The 15,063-nt window shown below is 43.6% G+C and overlaps 1 protein-coding gene across 2 annotated transcripts in view; it reads left to right on the forward strand.

Moving 5' to 3' along the window:
- Positions 1-2,774: 2,774 nt before the first annotated feature.
- LOC149469263 (phospholipid scramblase 2-like) overlaps positions 2,775-15,063 on the forward strand; it is an 89,606-nt gene continuing 77,317 nt past the window's right edge. The window contains exon 1 of one of the 2 annotated variants that reach the window (XM_089669537.1): positions 2,775-2,862. The gene's annotated coding sequence lies outside the window, so the exon portion shown is untranslated. Of the gene's footprint in view, positions 2,907-15,063 lie in introns of both variants that reach the window. The other variant, XM_089669538.1, reaches the window with a different exon arrangement.

Here is a 15,063-nt window from a genome sequence, read left to right on the forward strand (position 1 = left end):
CGTCTGTCAGTGACGATCCCGGGCATAGTGGTTCCCAGCTCACAGCAGTCATTCCTGTGAAATCCTGATCCTGGATAATTAACGCAGAACCTGTTGTGAAATTGCACAAGAGAAAAATCTTTCTGTAGGAACGGTGAACACAATGATGACAAAGTGAAGCAGGCTGTTCTAGGATGGTTCAGGCATACTGACAAATCTTTCTATGTCGAAGCTTTCCAGGCATTAAATGCTGAGAGAAGTGTATGATGTAGCAGGGGAGTATGTCAAAAAATAAATGCAGTTTTCACTCCTTGAAATTTGTTTTTTTATTATATAAACTCAAAAGTTGACTTGAAAACCCTTCATATAGAGGTATCTCATGGTATGATGGATGTTAAAGGAGATGTTTGGGGTTTCTAAAAAAACAAATGCACATCCTCACCTCTATGCTGCAGCGTTGGTGTGATACTGCAGATGTCTGAGACCGAGAACTCAGTGATCACATGAGCGTTGATCGTTCAGTTCTCAGTGTTCTTGGAGAGAAGCACAGTAACTGTCAGTCTCCGCTCTCCTCTCTGCTCCTGCACTGAAGTGCCAAGCGGAGGAGAGGGCGGGAACAGCTATCTCTGGCTCTCAGCTTCATGCTAAGCCAACTGTCAATCAGGCAGTGGGGTGAATCCTGACAATATGGTCTGGATCCTTCCAGAGCCTGAAGTGGCTCTGTGATGTCATCTGACAGCAGGCTAACTTTGTGTCACAGAAGAGCAAACAGTAAGTGCATTCCTGCGACCCAGATGAGAAGTAGTTTTGCCCATACTTCTCTTTTAATGTGGTGTACATTGATTTGGGATTCTGCCTATTCAGGTGTAGAGAAACAAGCAGAAAAATGTTCACGCGTGAAGGGGGGCTCAGCTACAAGTACTGAAGCCCATGGATCAACATAACAAGCTGACGCCTAGTATACTCATACCATCCCGTACACACACTTATTTTTTACAGGCACTTATATAGCGGCACAGTGGCTAAATGGTTAGCACATTTGCCTGGCAGTCCTTGGTTTGAATCCCAACCATGGCACCACTTGCCTGGAGTTTACATGTTCTCCCTGTGCCTGCGTGGGTTTCCTCTGTGTACAGTGGTTTCCTCCCACACTCCAAAGACGTGCTGGTAGGTTGATTGGATCCTGCCTAAATTGGTCCTAGTATGTATGAATGTGAGTTAGGGACCTTAAATTGTATGCCCCTTGAAGGTTAGGGACTGATGTAATTGTATTTATTTAAGTATCTAAGTATAGGTACTTATAAAGCACCTTTAAATAAACTCAGTTTATACGGTATCACACTATGTGGTGTCCCTTATTGGGCTCTCTTCTATGAGAGTCCCCACTTGCAGAATCTACCTTAAAAGGGGACCCTGGATGGTGACACGCTTGAGACACGCATATGAAATTTGAAGTATATACCCAAGGTGCAGGATTCTATCCCTATCTTGGCAACTGATGATCGCCATCTGATATCACAGGATAAATCTTACATGCATTTTTTTTTACGCACTTCTGGTGAGTATGCAATTTTTACCTCAGGTTCACCGTGTGTTACACAGAATCTTATCCCACACACCTACTAGGATCTATTGGATCCCCACGTTTGACTTATTTTGGGACTTTTTTCATCTCACTTAATCTCACTGCAGTGTGATTTGATATTTGCACTTTAGTGTATATATATATTTTATATGTTATATATACCATTTACTATTATAGCGATGGACCTTATATATGGTTTTATATATATATGTTTATGCACTTATATAGCACTGTCAATTTATGCAGCACTATACACATATATATTGTACATTCACATCAGTCCCTAACCCTCAAGGGGCGTACAATCTAAGGTCCCTAACTCACAGTCATACATACACATACTAGGGCCAATTTAGACAGGATCCAATTAACCTACCAGCATGTCTTTGGAGTGTAGGGGGAAACTGGAGTACCCAGAGGAAACCCATGCAGACAGAACATGCAAACTCCAGGCAGGTGGTGCTGTGGCTGGGATTCGAACCAACGACCCTAGTGCTGCCAGGCGGAAGTGCTAACCATTTAGCCACTGTGCTGCCCTGACTGTACAATATATATGTAAAGCACTTCATAAACTGACAGTACTATATAAGTACCTGGAATAAATAATAGTGCTGTCAGTTTATGCAGCACTTTACATATATAGAGAGAACATTCACAGCAGTCCCTAATCCTCAAGGAGCTTACAATCTATGGTCCCTAATATACATTTACATACTAGAGCCAATTAACCTACCAGCATGTCTTTGAAGCATGGGAGGAAACCAAAGGAAATCCACACAGGCACAGGGAGAACATGCAAACTCCAGGCAGGTGGTGCCATGGTTGGGATTTGAACCAACAATCTTAGTACTACCAGGTGGAAGTGCTAACCACTTATCCACTGTGCTTTTATTTCTAGAATGACCATAGGTAAATATTGTTCCATGATGTCATCATCCCTAGTACAGTGTACTGTTGTGTGTGACGTCATGACACCTGTACCTTCTATCAGAGGCAAAACAAACATGATACAAAGATCTGTCCATGGCAATAAGGGGCCCCATCCCCCTCTGCCACTCCTTTCATCTGCTTGATCGAATTCCCGGATAGGATTCTTCCCAGAGCCCCGACTGCCGTTCTCTTCCATTCTCCCCTCCCCTCCCTCCTCTATGTTTGTTATCACTCTATGGCCACCGCCCGCCTTCTCGTGACGTCACAGCCCTCCTAGTCTCTTCTACACATGTATCAGCGGAGACAGAGTACACAAAGGGAGGAGAGACGGGGCTGGGAGCACTGAGCACTGAGGGCTGAGTGTGAAGGTGAGTGATCCCATGCTGGGCACTACATAGGAATCCGATCCCAGGTCGGTGCTGATGATCCATCTACTATGTGTTCTGAGACGTGATCGGTCTTTGTGTGTGCTCTATGTATGATGGAGGGGCTGGCCAGGGACAGATCACATGGAGGGTGGGTAGGTGACAGACCTCCAATGGTACCTGGGAACGTGTGGGCACCGACCTCGGGACAGATTGTACTGGAACACGTGGATGGATTATTATCATTTACTCTGCAGAACAAATATTGGGCAGAAAAGCATTCTTCATATTATTATTATACAGGATTTATATAGCACCAACAGTTTGCACAACACTTTACAATGTGAGGGCAGATATGACAATAAAAATGAATACAGGAGGAATCAGAAGGCCCTGCTTGATAGAGTTTACAATCTAAAAGGGGGGTTCAAGTGATCCAAAAGGTAATAACGGGGGGATTTACTTATGGAGGAACAACATGTACAGTTAGGTGGGGGACAGGATAGGCTCTTCTGAAAAGTTTTCAGGCATTGTCTAAAAGTGGACAGAGTGGGGAAGGGAGTTCCATATGATAGGAGAGGCTCAGGAGAAGTCCTGCAATATTATTATTGTTGTTCTTACTAGTGTTGTTAATAATATTATTTGTTATTGGAAAAAAAATATTATGTAGAAAAATATTATTTAAAAAAAGTATGTGTGTTGGCATGTCTGGTGGATTTACTGTCTGGTTCAGCTGTGGTAACCAATCAGCTTCCAGGTTTTATTGTCCAAGCTTAATTGAACACACTGAAGTTAGAAGCTGATTGATTACGATGCACAGCTGTACCAGATTCTGTGCACTCCCGATTTCAGTAAGTGGTGTGTGTTGTGGGGTGGTGTGTGGGTGTTTTTTTTTTTATATTATGCCTTGGTTCAAATGTTCCACCTGTTATAAATCACAGAGATAAGTAGCAATGTTGAATAATAATGGCAGGCAGACCTGTAGGGTCAGGGAACTAACTGAACATGGAAGAGAACAAAGATCAGCAGGGTGTAGCTTTCTTGTTTCTATATACTTGTATTTCGTGGAGGTAAACAAAGTTCTCAACATGGGACAAGGCTTTACCATGGTAAGAAACAAACAGCCAAACAGCATTCGAACAGTGCTTTCAGCCCATGGCTGCAGCTCTGATCCTGTGTATTCTAGGGGGGTTAGAGCCTTCCCTGCTGGTTGAATTGGGGGGGGAGTACATCTATACCTGCATTAGTAATAGTAGGGGGGCGATTGAGAGTTCAAGGAAGAATCTTTGGAGTGTTGATGTCCAGACTTTCAGGAAAAATAACGGGGCACAGTTAAACTGCTGTTAAATCATATTCTTACTCTAGAATAGTAATCTATTCACGTCTACCTGTCCTTGTAATTTTTTTTAATCGTTTCTTGCTGCGCTCCTTGTAATGTCCTCTGTGATCTCCTTAACCTCTCCTTTTCCCCCTCCAACGCTGGCCATAGATGGATGGTCACATTCACGGTGGATGAAGGAATCCTACTCGCTATACTGTTGAATCTGATAGCAGGACTCTCTCTGTCGGAATACACTGATCAGTACTGCATTCAGCTGGCTGCAAGCACTCATCCAACAAAAATATACCAACAGTCCCATTCAGGTTTATCATTAGATACACTTCTCTCGAATGGGAATACAGTCCCTGCTAACCGTGCCGAATTTCAATCCATCTATGCCAGGTTTAGTTGCAGTTATGTACACTGCTCTATACACCCGACACAACCCATAGTCCATAGCTCATCACAGGAGCGGGCAAGAGAGGGTGGCTATGTTCTGACGTGCAGTTGGACCATGGAGAATGGACATGACACATTTTAACAAAGTTTGATTGCAGCTAAATAAATACATAAAATTAATTTAGAGATTTAAGAGGCTGAGAACAATAAAAGGTACTTTTTTGAGTTGAAAGGAGTTCCACTCAACCTATCAAAAAATAAGTCAGCAGCTACAAAAACTGTAGCTGCTGACTTAAAAAACAGCTGTGATAGCTTGTGGCTTCACAGCCGGGTACCCACTGCGCATGCGTGAGTAGTGCTGCCCTTCCTGAATGGTCCTGTAGTCTTCTGGGACCTGTCGGTGTCCCAAAAGACTACAGGGAGGGAGGAAACCTTGGCGATCGGACTGGAAGTGGGAGGAGGTACCTGTCAAATTTGGGTACCCGCTCCCCAAAGGTGCCAATCCTTAATGGGGAGCGGGGGAGCAGTCCTTAAATCGAAACTTCCCCTTTTGGGTGGAGCTCCGCTTTAATGTAGAACTGTATCCAAAATAAATTAAAAAAAAAAAAAAGTTTGCCTAGAGTAATGCAGGCCATAGATGGGTCGAAAATCGGCCGTTTTTTTTTTTTTTTTTTGTTTTTTTTTTTGGCCGAAAATAAAATCGGCCGATTTTCGGATCGTTAGTGGGATAATTGTTCGGCCGTTTTTAGTATTTTGGCATATTTTTTTTTTATCGGTAAAGTTGAAAAAAAATCAGCCAATTTTGCCGATCGGACGATTTTCGCGGCAATGATGGGCAAATCGGCCGATCTTTTTACCGATAAAAAAAATCTGCGCATGAGCAGTGACCTGCAAGAAGAAGAGGAAGACAAGAAGAAGAGGATGAAGAGGAATTCCAGTCTAGCAAAAAATGTCCCTGCAGAGAGCTCCACTATTTCTTTGACAGTTCCTTGACATCGCGGTTGCAACAATGTATCTATTTGTTTCCAAATAAAACCATCTGTATCCTAAATGGATACAAATACATTGTTGCAACAGCTATAAATGTCACGGAACTGTCAAATAGCAGAGCTCTCTGCAGGAACACTTTTTGCTGGCTGTAGACGGGATGAAAATCGACCGTATTTTTAATTTTTTTTTTACTGTTGCTTTTTTTTTTTTTTTTTTTTTTACATCGGCTGGTTTTCTCCCCATCTATGGACTGCATAAGGGAGGGTTATAAATTCTGTAAGATGTCCTATTAGGGGAGAGTTTCCTTCACGTCCAGTCCCATAGCCATAACAACAGGATGCAAGAGGAAATTCCTGCAATTTAAAAGAATATCTTAGATCTCCTGTCCCTTTTTGAAGGATTTCCCCTCTATTACTTTTTTGGAGACAACCCAATATTTGGGGTTTTCTTTCACTTTTGGTGATAATGGTAAACGGGACAAATAGGTAGAATCTCGCTAATGTGGACACTGACCGCAATAAAAACTGACAGGTGATCTAATCCCTCTTCCTTCTGTTCAAAACTAAAACAAAGTTATGCCTTTTAGTTATACTTTAACCACTAGCCTACAGGGCACTTATTCCCCCTTCCTACCCAGGCCAATTTTCAGCGCTGTCACACTTTGAATGACAATTGCGCGGTCATGCAACACTGTACCCATATGAAATGTTTATCATTTTTTTGAGACAGAGCTTTCTTTTGGTGGTATTTAATCACCCCTGGGATTTTTATTTTTTCTTAAACTAAAAACCACTGATAATTAAAAAAAAAACTTTTTTTCTTAGTTTTTGTTATACAATTTTGTAAATAAGTGATTTTTCTCCTTCACTGATGTGCGCTAATGAGGCTGCAGTGATGGACACTGATAGGCTACACTGATAGGTGTCACTGAAAGGCAGCACTGACATATGGCACTGTTAGGTGGCACTGACTGGCACTGTTAGGCGGCATTGATTGGTGACATTGAAAGGCAGCTCAGATGGGCACTGATATGTGGCATTGATGTGCACTGGTATGCACAGATATGTGGCACTGATGGGCACTGGCACGTGGCACTGATGGACACTGACAGGTGGCACTTCTGGGGCCACACTGATCATCAGTGCCCTGATGATCAGTGTACATGTCCCCTCCGTGGAAAGCTGATTACCGGCTCTCCCCTCGAGCTGTCGGCGGGACAGCTCGAGAGAAGAGAAATGCCGATAACCGGCATTTCCGTGTTTACATGTGATCAGCTGTGATTGGACACAGCTGATCACATGACCGAGCCGACACCTTCGGCTCTTTCCGTGATCTGCTGTGTCCGAGGGACACAGCGCCCCGGCGATCGCCATGCTGCGCGCTCCCTGAGCCGCGCATGCGCGGTGAGAATGGAAGGACGTCATGACATCCTATCAGAGCGAGAGAACCACCTTGCGCCCGTCATTGTACTATATGGCGGGCAGAAGGTGGGTTAGGGGCCAGTTCACACTACATGGGTTACAGTTGCTGTTTGTTTTTGTTTTTTTTTTTCTGCATAGAACTGTACTTGAATGCAGTAAAACGCACATGTCCCATTTAAATTGAAGCAAAAGAGGAAAAAACGCATTTCTATAGTGTAAACCGGCCGTAAGAACTCAAACTTGAATATAGTAGAATTGTAAACCAGAGTTTAATGTCGCATTAAAGATGCATTCCAGGTGTGGATATTCAATGCACAGTTACATTACTCCAGCTTGGCCCACTAGCTATGTACTGATATAGCATACCTATATATATGTAAATTGACGGCACTGTATAAAATGTAATCAATAAATAGCTGGTAGATGTCCCTGGAACTTGGAAACCATTGATGTAAACACCACTACTCCAGTGATCTCTACTAGCTTCTGGGTCCCATGCCAAGTGGCTGCCCTGCTTAATACAGGTGGTCTGCTACTCAGCCACCATTCACAATTTTTTTTTTTTTTTTCCTGAATGATGGCAAAGCATTCTCTTATTGGACAATTTGGAGAGCCTGCTATCATTCACCTTTGTCTCCACCTCAGCCAATCAGAGGAAGCCTTGTATTCTTTCATAAATAGAAGGCCTCCTGTGACTGCCTGAGCAGTGCTCGGCCTAACCTGGTTTTGTTCTGGGAATGGGACAGGAAGTCTCCATCCCAATGCCGGAACACAGCGCTGTATACTGGATATAGATGGTACTGCATACAGTTTATACAGCAGTTTATATGGCACATGAATTATATAGGAAATTATTTATTTGGACCAGCTTAGCCTAAACAAACTATTTAAAGTGGTAATAAACCTAAAGTTAGGTTTTAAGTCTGATTTGGTGATCACTCTAGAGGGCTTTTCTCCATGTTTATCATGGTGATGAGACCCTTTAATGCTTCTCACCATTTATTAAACAGGTACATTCCTATTACTTTGTGTGCATCTATCACTAAAATATGGATCAGATATTTCTTGTTTATTCATTCCTATCTGACTTATCACCAGTTGGTCCTCACATGGACTTATCACTCTGAGAAGCAGTAAAAAGTCTTATCCTCGCATAGAACAGCCTTTTAATCACTTTTTAAAGGTACATTAGAGTTAAAGCCATTCTTCAGTTTGGGGGAAAAAAATGAGAATTTGTCAGATACAAATCCTGTAGCTGCTGACTTTTAATAAAAGGACACTTACCTGTCCAGGGATCCAGTGCTATCCTCCCCTGGGCTAGTTCTTCACTAATATTCAGGTCCCCCGCGCCGGCATTTATAGTGTGGGTAGCCATTGTGACTTGGGACTTCACACATGCTTGAGTTGTGCTGTGCTTTGTAAATGGTCTCACAGCCTTTTGGGATCTGTGATGTGTTCCAGGGGATGGGGGATTAACTTCCACGCGGATCACCTGGTTTTGAAGGGTACCCTCTTGACCCCCCCCCCCAAAAAAAAAAAATAGGTGGGGTTGCAGAAAAGGAGATCTTCCCTTTTTTGGGAAGTACTTACCTGTGATAAGAGATGGTCATGTGCCAATGTTTGCAGTGGAGGTAGAGCTGTCCTCCCAGTTTTTTTTTTTTTTTTTGCATCGGAGTTCAGAGCCTGTGTGCTTTTTTTAAAAAAAAGTTTTCATTCAATCAATTTTTTTATTTTGTATCTGCAGTCAAAACCATGTTGAGCGACTAGGGAAGGGTGAAAGCATGAATTACAACTCTATATTTTTATATACAATACATGCCCTTGGGTCTATCCTGACTTGTTTAATTTTTCTTTTTTTTTTTTTTTTTTTGGGTCACCCTTTGTACCTTGTTTTGCAGGGTCCTGCTTGGGAGACCCTTGTGTGACTGTTCACATCTTTCCTATTGTTTGTGCACTTCTGCATGTGCAGTGTGGCCGGCTTAGGTGCTGGGCATAGGGCACGCATGGTGCACAGGTGCAGTGTGGTCAGGGTCCTTGGAGTGCTTACAGCACACATACAGCATGATAGCTGGGCAAGGGGTCATGAAACCTATATTGCGAGCTACTCCGCCAGTGGTTTTGGAAGCATGTATGAACATTTGTAGAAGTGTTTTTATGTGTATTCGAGCTTCAGGTGTGTTTGTTTTAGCCATTGGAAAGCACTAGGGGGAGGAGACAAGATTTATGCCTGAAAATACACTCATACGCTTGGTTTGAGGGTTTACAGGCATTCCCATTGAAGATTGATGCAAAAAATGCCCAAATCTGCCTAAAAAGTAACTCTGGCTTTAAGGCATTAAGGTGCAGGAATCTAAGCACTCATAGGTGGATGACCATTTAATCACATAAGATTTTGATATAGGGCATTAATTGGCACCCATGCACATCTCGCAAAGGTAGCATGTTCCTGTGCGGTGTAGGAAACGCATGCAGAATGCTCCTTTCCCGCAGCTTGTTCTGCTGGTACAGGCCCTAAAGTGTTTACTACAAAAAGAGCTTTAAACTACAAAACACTTAGGTGTGAACAGGGTCTTCTGGACAGGGGCACAATTCTGTGTGTCTATACACATATCCAAATTCTCAATTACTCCTTCAAAGTGGTTTTATTACTTTTGCGCAGAGCTGAACAGGCCTGCTGCCAGGTTGGGTAGCTTCAGTGCAACACAGGAAATATGGTATACCAACTTCCCCTGTCTTAACATTAATCGCTTGCCCTCCTGATGATTTACCCCCCTTCCTGACCAGGCCATTTTTTTACACTATGGCGCTGTGTTACTTTAACTGACAATTGCGCAGTCATGCAACGCTGCACCCAAATAAAATTTACTTTTTTTTTTTTTTAACCCCATGAATGGAGCTTTCTTTCAGTGTTTTTTTTATTTTTTGCACTATATAAAAAAAAAACCCACAAATTTTAAAAATAACAATGTTTTTGACTTTTTTGCTATTAAACCTGTCCAGTGAAAAAATGTAAATCAAATTTTGTCATACATTTAGGCCAAAATGTAATCTGCTACATGTCTTTGCTAAAAATCCCAATACGTGTAAATTAATTGGTTTACATGAAAGTTATAGCGTTTACAAATGGCGGTATAGTTATTGGGATCTTTAGTTTTTTGTTTTTTTTTTACTAGTAATGGCGGCAATCAGCGACTTGCGGGACTGCGGCAGGCATTCTGACACTAGTGCGAACTGAATGGGTGTCACTGACATCCCCAGTGACACCAATACAGTGATCAGTGCTAATAAAAAGCACTGACATTGTACTAATGGCACTTAGGGTAAGGGGTTAACATGTGGGGCGATCAAAGGGTTAACTGTGTGCTGTTTTGCATACTGGGCTGTCTGCTTTACTGTAAGCACACTGCTTCGCATGGCTGTGCTATGCAAAGCAGTGTGCAGGAGCTGACAGGAGAGAACAGTTTTGTTTACATACGTGTGTGTGTGTGTGTGTGTGTGTGTGTGTGTGTGTGTGTGTGTGTGTGTGTGTGTGTGTGTGTGTGTGTGTGTGTGTGTGTGTGTGTGTGTGTGTGTGTGTGTGTGTGTGTGTGTGTGTGTGTGTGTGTGTGTGTGTGTGTGTGTGTGTGTGTGTGTGTGTGTGTGTGTGTGTGTGTGTGTGTGTGATTTTGCACACCCATGCCACCCTGTAGCAGTATATCTGAAATAGGGTGGACGGGAAACCGTTAAAGTGATTTAATAAAAATAATAAACAGGTTTATGATTACCTGCTTTTTTGCAGTGGTATTGCACAGTGCCATCCCCTACCTCCTCCTCTGGGGTCCCCTGCCAGTGACCTTGGCTCCACCTTTTCTTCTCATACCAAGCTGCTTGCAATCCCAAGCCGGCTGTGTGTGTCCAAAGATACACACAGTGCTTCTCTGCCCCTCCCCCCACTCTGCTCACTGGATTTGACTGACAGCAGCTCCCACAGTTCTCAGCAAAGCTTTTGAAACCAGGAAGAGAGGAAAAGAAGATCTGCAGTCAGGCACAGCGCTGGATCGATACAGGAGTCAGGTAAGCGTTAAAAGTGGTATTAAAGGTTCTGATTTAAAAGAAGAAACCTGTCATACCTTCCTGCTCCGTGTAATGGTTTTGCCCAGAGCAGCCTGTTCCATTCTTCTCGGGTCCCCTGCCAGCGCTCCTGGCTCCTCCCCCTTGACCAGTGCCCCCAGTAGTAAGCCGATTGTTATGGGGGCACTGGTGCGTACGCGCCTGGAGCCCAGCTCTGTGTGTTCATAAGACATATAGAGCTGTGGCTCTGCCCAGCCCCCCTGCTCCCATCTCTCTTCTCACTGGCTGTGATTGGCAGCAGTGGGAGCCAATTGCTCCCGCTACTGTATCAGCTAATGAAGAGAGGGAGCCCTGGGACAGCCAAGGCTCTTGTGCACATCGCTAGATCGAGAGGGGGGCTCAGATGAGTATTGGGGGAAGCAGTACACAGAATACATCAAGGTGAATTAAGAAAAAAAAAACCTGTACTGATGATGAATGTATAAACTGCTGTAAATGGATTCTGTTTTCATGACTGGTTTGCTTTTTTTTTTTTTTTTTTTTCTTCTCTTTGACAGGTCCCAAGTTAGTGGGATTGGCTGTCTCACGTTTATGGGTGCAATATTAAAATGACTAAAGTGCCATGTAATCAGCCCAGCTCCTATTTCTTACTTCCCCTTTTGGGCAGCTCTGTGGGAAGTCATAGCCTCTGTGGAAACCCATTCTATTCTGTGTAGAGTTTGGCTGAACTATGCAAACCATGACATGTGGAGCTTTTATTTCTGGCTTCCTAGAGGAGATGACTGTTGTCGGCTATTTAATTTGGCAATGTTTTTGTATCTTACAAAATTCCTTCCTGTTTCTGATGGTAATTTTATTCCAACATACAGCAGAGTTTAGTGTGTGTAAAGTGCCAGATTTCTGTACCACAGCACTGTTTTCTCAAGACTCAAATAATTCACTATGTAAATCTTGCCCCTCCCAACTCCTGCTCCTGAATTAGCAGCATATAATTTATGTAGCACTTCGGACTTGCCTAAACACTTATATACGATCTATATATACGATAACTTGTTGAATTAATTGTCCCGACAATTTTTTAGTTTATTTTTTGAGCCTTTTGATAATGATTCAGCTCAATTTGTCTGCTTTGCATTGCTGTAAGTGTCATCTGCAGATTACCTTTCTGTTTGGTAAAACCATTGGTGAACTGCTGGACTCCCTTCATAACCTTCACCGCTACATACCAATCCCTCATGGACCATTCGGTCTGATTTAATTTAGACCTCCCAGTGGTGATACTCCATTACACTTGATCATACGGAAATGCAACATACTCCCCCTCAGTGTTTTATTCCCAACTGCTTGACATTGGTGATAGTTTAATTCATAACCTCATCCACTTATGACCCTTTGTATTGACTATGATGCAAACCTCGCTCGTTACCCCCCCCCCCCCTTTTTACTTTACCGCTTCCCAGCATTCCCTTCCCCTCCTCTCTCCCTTCTTCTCCTTCTCCTTCTCCTCCTCCTTCTCCTCCTCCTCCTCCTTCTCCTCCTCCTCCTTCTCCTCCTCCTCCTTCTCCTCCTCCTTCTCCTCCTCCTCCTTCTTCTCCTCCTTCTTCTCCTCCTTCTTCTCCTCCTTCTTCTCCTCCTTCTTCTTCTCCTCCTTCTTCTCCTCCTCCTTCTTCTTCTCCTCCTCCTTCTTCTCCTCCTCCTTCTTCTCCTCCTCCTTCTTCTCCTCCTCCTCCTTCTTCTCCTCCTCCTCCTTCTTCTCCTCCTCCTCCTTCTTCTCCTCCTCCTCCTTCTTCTCCTCCTCCTCCTTCTTCTCCTCCTCCTCCTTCTTCTCCTCCTCCTCCTTCTTCTCCTCCTCCTCCTTCTTCTCCTCCTCCTCCTCCTTCTTCTCCTCCTCCTCCTTCTTCTCCTCCTCCTCCTTCTTCTCCTCCTCCTTCTTCTCCTCCTCCTCCTTCTTCTCCTCCTCCTCCTTCTTCTCCTCCTCCTCCTTCTTCTCCTCCTCCTCCTTCTTCTCCTCCTCCTCCTTCTTCTCCTCCTCCTCCTTCTTCTCCTCCTCCTCCTTCTTCTCCTCCTCCTCCTTCTTCTCCTCCTCCTTCTTCTTCTCCTCCTCCTTCTTCTTCTCCTCCTCCTTCTTCTCCTTCTCCTTCTCCCTAATAACATATTCTCACTTTCATTAGCGGCCCTCACGACAATTTTAAGTTTGCTTTTAGATACCTCTATCATCGTGAGATTATGGCTTTGCCTTCGGCATATGCACCGCATCTATCCCCCCTCCCTCTACTGCTCTGCACTGTGACCTATACACATAGGAGGTTTGACGCTGCAACCTTTCAAATCGCATTACGACAACGCCTTCGTATTACAAGCATATCCTTGTCGTAGCCTAGTATATCAAGGTTGCACATATTTTTGTACTTGACTTCTTGCTTTTTCATTATATACAATGCCAAATGTTTTATCCAAGCTTCATTTGCTTATCTTTTGTATCATTCTGTATTTCATTAAACTTTTGTGGAAAAAAAATCGTTGGTGAAACCCAACCACACCCTTTGTCACATGATATTTGTGCAGCTGTTTTTCAAAGTCCTTTTTTTTTTTTTTTTTTTTTTTCTTTCTTTTGTGATGCAATCCCTGATTACATATGCATGCGAGACTGACATTCGCATTCACATTTTGTACATTAGCACGGTGGGACAGGGATGCTTTACATTTTTAACCACTAGCCTACAGGGCACTTATACCCCCTTCCTGCCCAGGCCAATTTCCAGCTTTCAGCGCTGTCACACTTTGAATGACAATTGCGCGGTCATGCAACACTGTACCCATATGAAATTTTTATCATTTTTTTTAGACCGATAGAGCTTTCTTTTGGTGGTATTTAATCACCTCTGGGATTTTTATTTTTTCTTAAACCAAAAACCACTGAATTTTAAAGAAAAAAAAAAAAAAGTTTTTTCTTAGTTTTTGTTATACAATTTTGTAAATAAGTGATTTTTCTTCTTCACTGATGTGCGCTAATGAGGCTGCAGTGATGGGCACTGATAGGAGGCACTGGTAGGTTGCACTGATGGGCACTGATACATGGCACTGATGGGTGACATTGAAAGGCAGCTCAGATGGGCACTGATATGTGGCATTGATGTGGCACTGATGAGCACTGACAGGTGGCACTTCTGGGGCCACACTGATCATCAGGGCACACTGATAATCCGTGCCCTGATGATCAGTGTACATGTCCCCTCTGCGGAAAGCCGATTACCGGCTCTCCTCTCGAGCTGTCAGCGTGACAGCTCAAGCGGAGAGAAATGCCGATAACCGGCATTTCCGTGTTTGCATATGATTGGACACAGCTGATCACATGACTGAGCCGACATCTTCGGCTCTTTCCGCGGACACAATGCACCGGCGATCACCGCGTGCTCCCTGAGCCGCGCATGCACAGTGAGAATGGTAGGATGTCATATGACGTCCTATCAGAACGAGAGAACCACCTTGCGCCCGTCATTGTACTATAGGGTGGGCGGAAGGTGGTTAATCTATTTTAATTTATATTTTTTTACACTTCCTCAATTTTTTTTTTTTCCTATCAACTTTATTGGTATAACAAGGGATGAACAATGTCCCTTATAGCTGGGGCCATGACAAGTCCTCTTTATGGAGAGATCTGGGGTCTACTAGACCCCATATCTCACCTCTGACCTCCAAAGCATCTGATCAAACTGAGATTGGTTTATTCAGATGCTGTACAAGCCGGTAATGACTTGTAAACAAAAACTGAAAGTGACGAAATGCTCGTCGCTTCCAGTTTCTTTAATCACAGAGGGGAGGCAGGGACAGGTGTACCTTCTCCCCTCTCATTCCTTAAATACACCAAGTGGTGGCAGTACCATGCTCCCCAATAACTCAGAAGAGCCCGGTAAAGGCGACAGGAGGGGAGGGCCCTTCTGCACCCTGTAGAAGTGGTTGCGCAACTGTTGAACTGCTCTGATCACGTCTACAGAAAAGATTGCCAGCTGAAAATGTTGGTAC

Source organism: Staurois parvus, unplaced genomic scaffold (assembly GCF_062004578.1).
Source record: "Staurois parvus isolate SC_StPar_1 unplaced genomic scaffold, SC_StPar_1.0 ptg000078l, whole genome shotgun sequence".
NCBI classification, from domain to species: domain Eukaryota; kingdom Metazoa; phylum Chordata; class Amphibia; order Anura; family Ranidae; genus Staurois; species Staurois parvus.